The following is a 10,715-nucleotide window of genomic DNA, read 5'->3' as shown; positions in this document are numbered from 1 at the left end:
TTTGTTGTTTGGCATTTGTAGAGATACCCGTTGATGCCCCCTCCACCCCCCCATGGAGGCTTTTATTGTTGTACTATGACTCTGTAGGTAAGTTGACTGTGCTTTCAGTGAATTTCTAGAGGCTTGTAGTGGGTGTGGCCAGAGAGCTCTGTTTAGTTCTCCAGTGTTAAGGGCATGCCTAAGATGACACACCCAGGTTTGGCATGGTAAATCTTCTCTTTTTATTAATCAGAAGGGATACATCAAATTATTAGAGAACATTGGGGCTGGTGTGATGCAGAGGGTTAAGCTACTACTTGCAATGCTTACATCCCATAGCAGAGTGTCGGTTTGAGCCCTGGTTGATCTGCTTTTGATCCAGCTCACTGCTAATGCACCTGGGAAGGCAACAGATGATTGCCCAAGTACTTTGTCTCTGCCACCCACATCAGAGTCTGATGGAGTTCCTGGCTCCTGGCTTTGGCCTGGCCTTGCCTCAGCCACTACTACCATTTGGGGAATGAGCCAGCACATGGAAGATATCTTTCTGTCTCTCCCTCTCTGTCTGTCACTGTGCCTTTCAAATAAATATATAAATACTAAAAAGCAATCAAATATGAGAGTGGTCAAAACACATGGACAGATGTTTCACATAAAAGACAACATATATGTCCATTGATTATATAGAAAGATATTCAGGGTAGAGCAAGTTGGTAGCTGAATAACATCCTCTAGTGATTATTTCCTCATAGAAACACCAATTTGAACAAGGATCCATGTGCAAAAATACCTTCACAAAAGCTAAGGAAACCAGATGAGAGACCAAAGTAGCTAATTTTAGCATAATAGTAATAATAATTATCATAAAATTTACATTAAAGAAGGCATGAAGGAAAGAAGTGCCCATATCACCCCTCCCCCAACTCTTAGCAACACAATATGCCTCCTTCTTGTGGGAGGGAGAATAAATTGAGTCTAAGTTTTAGAATTGGAACCCAGTACCAGGCTGAGTCTCATGTTCTCTTGTCCCTAGGTCAGTGCCCAAATACAGAAAGAGCCCTTGACCTATGTTAGCCTAGTAACCAAGGGACTGCCTCTATAACCCCTCCCTCAACCCCAGGCAGCACAATCTGAAAAGAACTCCATCTTCTGTGATCTTCTGTGCAGTAGGACATGGAAGTAAGCACAGGACTTTGTCCTGGAATTCAGTGCTGGGCTAATAAAACTCAAGACTTAATAACGCCTACTCTCTCTGGACTCAACTTGGTGCCAGACAGGGATGTGTGAACCTATTTGGACAGACTTGTATTCTGACCAGCTTCACCTGATTTTGACCTTGATTCTGCCCCTTGGTCTGTGCTGATCTCAGCAGTCTATGAGCTGAGGATGTGACCCAGAGTTGTAGCATTAGCAGCCATGAATGCCCACCCCATCCTTCCCATCAACCCCAGGCCACACTACACAAACTGCATGATTGTTCACCGGGGGGATCAAGAGGATGTTAAGCCTTCAAGTTGTTGCATAGAGCCTAGGACCAGTCCCTCCATGGTGAGGACTAGTGCCAGACAGAATCAAGTAGTTCCTGACCACATGCTGGTGATTGAATTAGGTGTCCCATAGGGAGAAGGACTACTTTTCTAAAGAACTTTTAGAGAAAAATAATAAAGATCAGAGCAAAAATAAAGGTTAAAAATGTACAAAATAGTGACAAAATTAGTGGTTTTTCAAAAATATAAACAAAATCAGCAAACATTTAAGTAGAAAAAGCAAGAGAAAACTCTAATAAAATCCAAGATGAAAAAAAAGAGACAACCATAAAGAAATGTTAAATGTTTAAGGAGATAGATATATTTATCCTGATGGGGCATTATACAGTGTATACATGTATAGAAACATCACATGACACCCCATAAATAGGAAAGTTTTTATGTGCTAGTTAAAATAAAAGGAGCTATTACAACTGACACCACCTCTGCTTTGGATCCATTTTCCTGCTGGTGCATCCTGAGAGGCAGATGGTGATGGCTCAGAGGCATGGGCCCCTGCCATCCATGTAGGATACCCAAATGATGTTCTGGACTCCTGGTTGTGGCCTGGCCCAGCCCTGCCTGTTGCAGGCATTTGGGTAGTGAGCCTGCAGGTGTTGCACTGGTTTTTGAAGGAAAGGAGGGCCTTTTTCAAGTTGTTAAACTGCAGTTTGGAGACAGATGATTTGACAAACTTTCCAGTGTTAGAGAAGGTACTTTTGTGCTATGGCAAAATGAAAGTAACCAAGCCTTGTCAATGCTCTGTAGACAGAAGCCTGCAATTAAATGCAAGCACCAATTTTTTTTTTTTTGTGAGGGGAGGGGACAAAATGTTCTTTTTATAGGTTACTTAGGCTCAGATGACATTAAATTGAAATGTGAATTTATAATTGTTTTCTTCCTGATGTAGATAATTCATTGTTATAAGCTGTCATAGTTGGACTTATTAATGACAGAAGAAAATGAAAGTTTAACTTGAATAATCTTGAAGAATTGATATTTTCTTTTCCTTTACTTGGTGTTTGCCTAGAAAATGAGATTTAAGAGCCCTGATTTTGTTCTTTGGTGTGATTCATGAGTCAGGATTTTCAGCTATTGTTGCTATCAGAGATTTTCTGCATATTACCATGCTAAAAACCACTCATAATTTCTACTTTTCATTTAATGAAATAACAAAGAATTTTTAAAAAAGATTTATTCATTTATTTGAAAGGCAGAGTTATAGAGAGGGAGGGAGAGGTAGGGAAAGAGAGTTTTTACTCCCTAAATGGTTACAACAGCCAGGGCTGGGCTAGGCCAAAGCCAGGAGCCAGGAGCTTCATCCTGATCTCCCATGTGAGTGCACTTGGACCATCCTCTGCTGCTTTCCCAGGTACATTAGCAGGGAGCTTGATCAGAAGTGAAGCAGCCGGGACTCAGACCAGTGCCCATATGGAATGCTGGTGCAGCAGGTGGTGACTTAACCCGCTGCATCCCAGCTCTGGCTCCACAAAATTTCTTATGAAATCATTATTTGAACACTTTTGTACAAATTAGTGTCTTCTTTTAAGATAGTATTTTTTTTTTTATGGAGGCTGATGCTGTGCTGCAGTAGGTTAATCCTCTGCCTATAGTGCCAGCATCCCATATGGGCACTGGTTCTAGTCCCGGCTGTTCCTCTTCTGATCCATCTCTCTGCTGTGGCCTGAGAAAGCAGTAGAAGATGGCCCAAGTGCTAGGGTCTCTGCACTCATGTGGGAGATCTGGAAGAAGCTCCTGCTCTTGGCTTCAGATTGGCTCAACTCCAGTCGTGGCAGCCATTTTGGAAGTGAACCAATGGATGGAAGACCTTTCTGTCTGTCTCTCCCTCTCACTATCTGTAATTCTACCTCTCAAATAAATAAATAACATCTTATCTTTTAAAAAAAGAAATAGCATATTTTTACGTGAATCAAAATATTTTTCTGGTAAAGATTAATATTGTATAACATTTTGTGCATATGTTTTAAAAAAGATTTATTTAGTTGAAAGGCAGAGTGACAGAGAAAAAGGGAGAGACAGAGATTTTTTTGTCTGTTGGTTTAATCCCCATATGGTCACAACAGCAGAGGCTGGGCTAGGCTGCAGCTAGGAGCCAGGAGCTTCATCTAGTCTCCCATGTGGGGTGCAGAAGCTTGAGCACTTGGGCCATCTTTGACCTCCTTCCCAGGTGCATTAGCAGGGAGCCAGATTGGATGTGGAGAATCCTGTACTTGAACCAGTGCTCATATGGGATGCTGGCATTTCAGGCAGTGGCCTAACCCACTGTTTCACAGCGCAGGTCCCCATTTTGTGCATTTTTAATGGCTCTGTGTGTGTGTGTGTGTGTGTGTGGTGGAGTGAGAGTGTGAGAGAAGTGGTGTGAGGCCAGTCTTTAATTAGGTCTCAACTTGGAGGGGTGGGCTTTTGGTGTAGCAGTTAAGATGCCATTTGGGACACATACATCTCATATTATATCAGAATATCTGAGTATTTTATTAAATATTTATTTATTTACTTGAAAGGCAGAGTTAGAGGGGGAGAGAGAGATATTTTTATCTGCTGGTTCACTTGGTAGACCAGGCTAAAGCCAGAAGCCTGAAACTCCATTTGGGTCTTCCATGTGACAGGGATCCAAGCACTTGGGCCATTTTCCACTGCCTTTCCAGGTACATTAGCAAGGAATTGGATCAGAAGTACAGCAACCAGAACTCCAACCAGTGTTCACATGGGATTACCCTGCTGAACCAAGACACTGTCTCCAGGAATATCTGAGTTCTGATCCTGGCTCTGCGGCTGGTTCCAGCTTCCTGCTGATGCATATCCTGGGAGGTAGCAGATAATGGCTCAAGTGGTTGGGTGCCTATGACCCAGTTTAAATTCCTGCTTGGTGTCTTTGGCTGCCCCTGCTGGGCTGTTGTGGGCACATTGGGGAATGAAGCAACAGAAGAAAGAACATATCTGTTAGTCTCTGCTTTTCAAAGAAAGAACACAAAACTCAGTTGGATCTACTGGTATAGAGAGGGGATTTTTCTGAAACACACTGAAGTTAGTCATATACCTTTAAAGTAAAATGCATTTTTCTGAATCACTTTGCAGGAAAAATTGGCATATTACATGTATTTTTGTACCTAATTACAAATATAAAAATTAAGTCTTGCTTAAAGGACACTGAAGTATTTTCAGTTCTAGTCCATAGCATTCTTATATTGTTAGAATACTATTTACTACATGATTATAATTTGTAAATATTTTTCTGGTATATATATATATATATATTCTATATGTGATATTTTTATTGACTGTTATATAGACAATGATATTCTAATATCAGTTATTTCTATTTATATTTTTAGTTTGTATTTTTATCTTATGTTCTTAGTGAGTTTGCTGATCATATTTGATGATAGGTTTTTTACTTCTGTTTCTGAACCATTTCTATAGTTAATGGAATATTGGATTTTTCAAATTTCCTGAAGACTCTGAATGAAGTTTCTTATTTGGTCTCTCAGGATCCAGGTAAAAGTACTATTCTTTAAAAGTATAAAGAGTGTGATCTTAATAGTAAATGATTGTAGTAGAGTGGGTATATGAATTTATGTCTTTTAGAATCTCAATTTCTGAGGCCAGCGCTGTGATGTAGCAGGTAAGGCCACTGTTTGAAGTGCCAGCATCCCAAATGGGCGCTTGTTCAAGGCCTGGTGGCTTCACTTCCAATCCAGCTCACTGCTAATGCACCTGGGAAAGCAGCAGAAGATAGCCCAAATGCTTGGGCCCCTGCCATCCATGTGGGAAACCAGGATGAGACTCCTGGCTCCTGGCTTCAGCCTGGCCCAGCCTCTGCTGTTGCAGCCATTTGGGCAGTGAACTGGCAGATGGAAGACCTCTCGCAGATGGAAGACCTCTCTCTCTCTCTCTCTGCCTCTGCCTCTGCTTTTCTGTAACTCTGCCTTTCAAATAAATAAATAAATCTTTTTTTTTTTTAAAAGAATCTCATTTCTTTTTTTTTTTTCTTCTAGGAGTCTAGATTGAAAAAAATTAGACATGAGTTTCCTTTTTTTCCACCCATAAAAACCATCAAGCAGTCTGGGGAGCTGATGTTGTAGCCTAATGTGTTAAGTCACCACCTGCAATGCCATATGGGTTTTGGTTCAAGTCCCCTTGCTCTGCTTCCAGTCCAGCTCCCTGCTAATGACTTGGGAAAGCAGTAGAAGATGACCCAAATGCTTGGGCCCCTGCACCCATGTGGGAGACCTGGAAGAAGCTCCTGGCTCCTGGTTTCAGTCTGGCCTAACCCTGGTTGTTGCAGCCATTTGGGGAATAAAACAGTGGATAGAAGTTTTCTCCCCCTCTCTCTGTCTGTCTCTTCCTCTCTGTAACTCTACCTTTCAAATAAAATAAATTTAAAAAAAGAAATCTTCAATATCCAGTTTTTCCTGCCTATAACTGTTAATTATCTTAAAATACTATTTTTGTTATGCCATTCTATTGCTCAAAAATGTAGATGTTCTTCCTATTATCAGATAAATCTAGTCCAAACTCCTATGCTTAGCTTCCTCACTCCTTCATAATTTTTCTTGTTGATCCTCCTCTCTTCTTCCACAGAATATTTCACAGGCAAGAATCCTTTACTCCAGTTAATTGAAAAAAAAATTCTGGACATGGCAATTTTATTCTCTGATGCCTTTGTGCCTGTGTATGGTGTTTCCTGTTGAAATCACACATCTTTTTTTTCCCCTTGATAGTGGTTTCTTTACTATGTCAGGAATCTACTTATATTTCTCTCTAAAAATTACAGATATTTATGAGTCTTCTAATTAGCTTTAGTTTACATTATATTTAAATTATGAATAAAGTGACTTGAAGCAGTATTCATGTTAATGATAGAAACAGGGGCAGTATTTGTGGCATAGTGGATTAAGCTGCTTCCTGTGATGTTGGCATCCCATATGGGCACTGGTTCAAGTCCTAGCTGCCTTACTTCTGATCCTGCTCCCTGCTAATGTGCCTGGGAAAGCACCAGAAGAAAGTGCCTGGGCCCCTGCACCTATGTGGGAGACCCAGATGAAGGTCCTAGCTGTCAGCCTAGCCCAGCCCTCGTTGTTGGCAGCCATTTTGGGAGTGAATCAGTGGATAGAAGATCTCCTTGGCTCTCCCTCCTTCTGTAACTCTATCAAATAAATAAATTAATTAATTCTTTTTAAAAATGATAGAAATAATACTTCCAAATATTTGAGATCTCCATTGTTTATGACCTGATTTTAGTAGTTTCTCATTTCTCCATTAATAAGATCAAATTCCTGGGCTTTTCTTTGGTATTATGTATTTTTATAGTTATCTAGAGAATACTCATTTTCTTAGAATCAAGGATACATGAATACAATAGCCTTAATTTTCCTGGATAAGCCAGCAAAAGGCAAGAAAAATTAATGTTTGCTTATTCATTCATATAATAAATGTTATTAAATCATTATCATACATCAGTAATCAATATAGATATGATACTTGGCTTGTTTTTTCTACTTGGCATTTTAATTTACTTCCATGAAATTAGGTTTTTCCTGATTTCCTTTTATCTACTTGGTTTCTGTTTACATTTCTTTTCTGACATATAGATTTTTATGTGAGCTTGTATTCCTAAATACTACCTACTTGTTGAACCACAGGTTAGAATAGCTTGTTTACTTCCATATGTTCTTTCATTTTTCAAGTTCTGATTTCTGTATTAAGCCTATTTTATGTTTATGGCCAAAGTGTTTTGAGGCTAACCAAGAACTAAGAATTTTCATTTTCCTTTTAAAACAACACATATAATTATTGACCATGTTATTTTCATAAACTATCTAAGCAATATGTAGGTGTATAAAGCTATGACTCTTTATCCCAGCATAGATTGTAATAGTTTAATATTGACCTCAGAATCCTTTTAATATGCAATTATTTTTATATTAAATATAATGAATTTATATATTCTTTTACACATATGTATGTGTGTGTATGTGTGTGTATGTGTGTTTTGTTCAAGGAAATTGAGTTATCAGTTATTAGGCAGAAGAGTATCAGAAGCTCTAGATCTTACAGAAGCTAGTAAAAAGCCTAAGCATACAGTTAAAGATTAAGAAATTGCCTCAGAAAATAAAGGGAAGTATATAAATATCTTGATTTAAGAGAAAAGGGCATTTCACTATCATGGTTTTGTTTTTTTTTTGACAGGCAGAGTGGACAGAGAGAGAGAGAGACAGAGAGAAAGGTCTTCCTTTGCCGTTGGTTCACCCTCCAATGGCCGCCACGGCCGGTGCGCTGCGGCCGGTGCACCACGCTGATCCGATGGCAGGAGCCAGGTGCTTCTCCTGGTCTCCCATGGGGTGCAGGGCCCAAGCACTTGGGCCATCCTCTACTGCACTCCTGGGCCACAGCAGAGAGCTGGCCTGGAAGAGGGGCAACCGGGACAGAATCTGGCGCCCCGACTGGGACTAGAACCCGATGTGCTGGCGCTGCAAGGTGGAGGATTAGCCTATTGAGCCACAGCACTGGCCTCACTATCATGTTTTACAAGAAATGGTATACCTTATTATTTATATTTCTCAATTATGAGACTGAGAATCTTTTAATATAATTTATTGATCATTTGTATATTTTTCTTTCACTGATTTCTCATTTATTATCCATTTTATTTTTAAAAAAATTTTAAAAGATTTATTTATTTATTTGAAAGGCGGAGTTACAGAGAGGCAGAACGAGAGAGAGAGATTGATCGATCGATCTTACATCTACTGGTTCACTCCACAAATGGCCACAATGGCCAGAGCTGGGCCAATTCGAAGCCAGAAGCCTAGAGCTTCTTCCAGGTCTTCCTCACAGGTGAAGGGGTCCAAGCACTTGGGCCATCTTCCACTGCTTTCCTGGGCCATAGCAGAGAGCTGGATCAGAAGTGCAGCAGCCAAGACTCGAACTGGTGCCCATATGGGAGGCTGGCACCACAGACCGGGGCTTTAACCTGCTGCACCACAGCACCGCCCCTTAATTATCCATTTTAAAAATTAGGTTCATCTCTAATTGATATGTAAAATTTTAATGTTTTGGCTAATAATCCTTTATAATATATGTTACAAATGTTTTCTCTCAATCTGCTATTATTCTTTTAATTTTAGAATAGTATCTTTTTTTGGAATAAAAGTGTTACTTTCATTACAAAATTATTATTTTTTTGTCTTCTGAGTTTTGAATTGCACCTTAAAAGACCTTTCTTATCTCAGTAGTACACACACACACACACACACTCATCACCATCATCACCATCATCATGATTACAAGCAATTGCTTTTCAAGACTCTGGAGAACCTGAACATAGGGAGATGGGACTAAGACAGTCTAAAATACCACACATCTTACTGTGTTTTTTACTGAGATTCAGCCTTTTTTTTTCTTCAAAGAAACACCTCATGGATTGCTACAAGTCTTTGGCTTATTTCCAGAACTTTGAAAAGAATTTGTTTCTGACAATTTTCGTCAGTGTTCTTGTCGCTGTTATGGAGGAGAGTATATTTTGAGGTCCTTCCTCTGTTATCTTTTCTCACTTGATCAATAACTACTAGTTGAGTAAATAAATACTATTCAGTTTTTCCTTAATGATTATTTACGGACTTATGGGTCATTATGGTTATTAAAGTCTGAATTCCAAGAAAATGTAGTCTGACTATAAAGTGATTGCTTTCTGGAATTGACTATAGATAGAAATTGTATTTTCTTATTGAGATAAATTAAGGAAATCAGTGATCAGAGGGAAATTTAAACGTAGCAATTGGACACAGTTTTTAATCTGTTTAAGTTTTAAGGAAGACTTTTTTTGTGGAAAACACCCATAATTAATTTGAATATTTTCTTCATTTTCAAAAAGATTTGTTTTATTTATTTGAACGGCAGAGTTTACAGACAGAGGTGGGGGGAGAGACAGGGAGGAGAGAGAGAGAGAGAGAGAGAGAGAGAGAGAGAGAGAGAATCTTCCATCTCTCAGATTTTCTCCCCAAATGGCCGCAGTGGCTACAGCTAGGCTGGTCTGAAGCCAGGAGCTCAGGGGTTTCTTCTGGGTGTCCCATGTGGGTGGCAGGGACCCAAACACTTGGGCCATCTTCTGCTACTTTCCCAGGCACGTTAGCAGGGGGCTGGTTTAGAAGTGGAGCAGCTGGATCATGAAATGGTGCCATATTGGATGCTTGCGTTGCAGGAGGTGGGTTAATCTGCTATGTCACAATGCCAGCCCCTCTAATTCATTTTTGATACTAAGGATATTAGTAGATTATTCTCTCTCTCTCTCTCTTTCTCTTCTCTCTTCTCTCTTCTCTCTGTCTCTCCCCCCACCTCTGTCTGTAAACTCTGCCTTTCAAATAAGTAAAACAAATCTTTTTAAAAATGAATTAGAAACAACATGGCTAGAAGAAAATAATCAAATTAATTATGGGTATTTTCCACAAAAAAAGTCTTCCATAAAGCTTAAACATATTGAAAACTGTGTCCAACTGCTACGTTTAAATTTCCCTCTGACCACTGCTTCCCTTAATTTATCTCAATAAGAAAACACAATTTCCATAGATATAAACTTCCTATAGAGAAATAGGAAATCTTATAGTAGTCATTAAACTATTGCCAAACTGTTTTGTAGTGTCATAAAAAATTGAGAAAAAAATTTCCTCTCTCTACTATTCTTACTTCCTTTAAAATTTTTCTAAATTTCATTTTTAAGCAATTAATAGCTTTCCAACATTTTGTAGTAAGCGGCTTTACTATATTGTAGATTATAGCACAAGTAAGAAATCATTTTAATTAAAGATTTTAACTTGAGGTAAGTGTAGTATAATGATAAAGAACAAGAATTATGTGTTGAGCTTGCTAGATTAGAATTTTAGCTTTTCTACTTTGTAATCACAGAGGATTTTCTAAGCCTTAGCTTCATTTTCTATTTTATAGGCATTTTGTGGTGATTGGGATAACCCATACCTTTTAGTATATAGCCTGATGTGTAATCAGTATTTAATAAATGACAGATAGTAATGTAATAAAAGCAAAAGTTAGAATTTATTCTGGAAATATAGCCAAAAATCAGACAAATGTCCAATTGTACATGTTTAGAAAACCCTGTGTATATGTAAGATTTTTTTCCCTGGTATGTTATTGATACAAAATTTCATTTTCTAAGTAAAGCTTCTGTTTTCATGG

At 38.8% G+C, this 10,715-nt stretch overlaps 1 protein-coding gene across 1 annotated transcript in view; it reads left to right on the top strand.

Annotated features, from left to right (window-relative positions):
* EFCAB13 (EF-hand calcium binding domain 13) overlaps positions 1-10,715 on the top strand; it is a 129,383-nt gene that overhangs the window by 43,238 nt on the left and 75,430 nt on the right. The gene's annotated exons all lie outside the window — the stretch shown is intronic.

This window comes from Lepus europaeus, chromosome 18 (genome assembly GCF_033115175.1).
Source record: "Lepus europaeus isolate LE1 chromosome 18, mLepTim1.pri, whole genome shotgun sequence".
Lineage (NCBI taxonomy): Eukaryota > Metazoa > Chordata > Mammalia > Lagomorpha > Leporidae > Lepus > Lepus europaeus.
The sequence above is the reverse complement of the archived record's forward strand: the minus strand, read 5'-3'. Positions and strand labels throughout refer to the sequence as shown.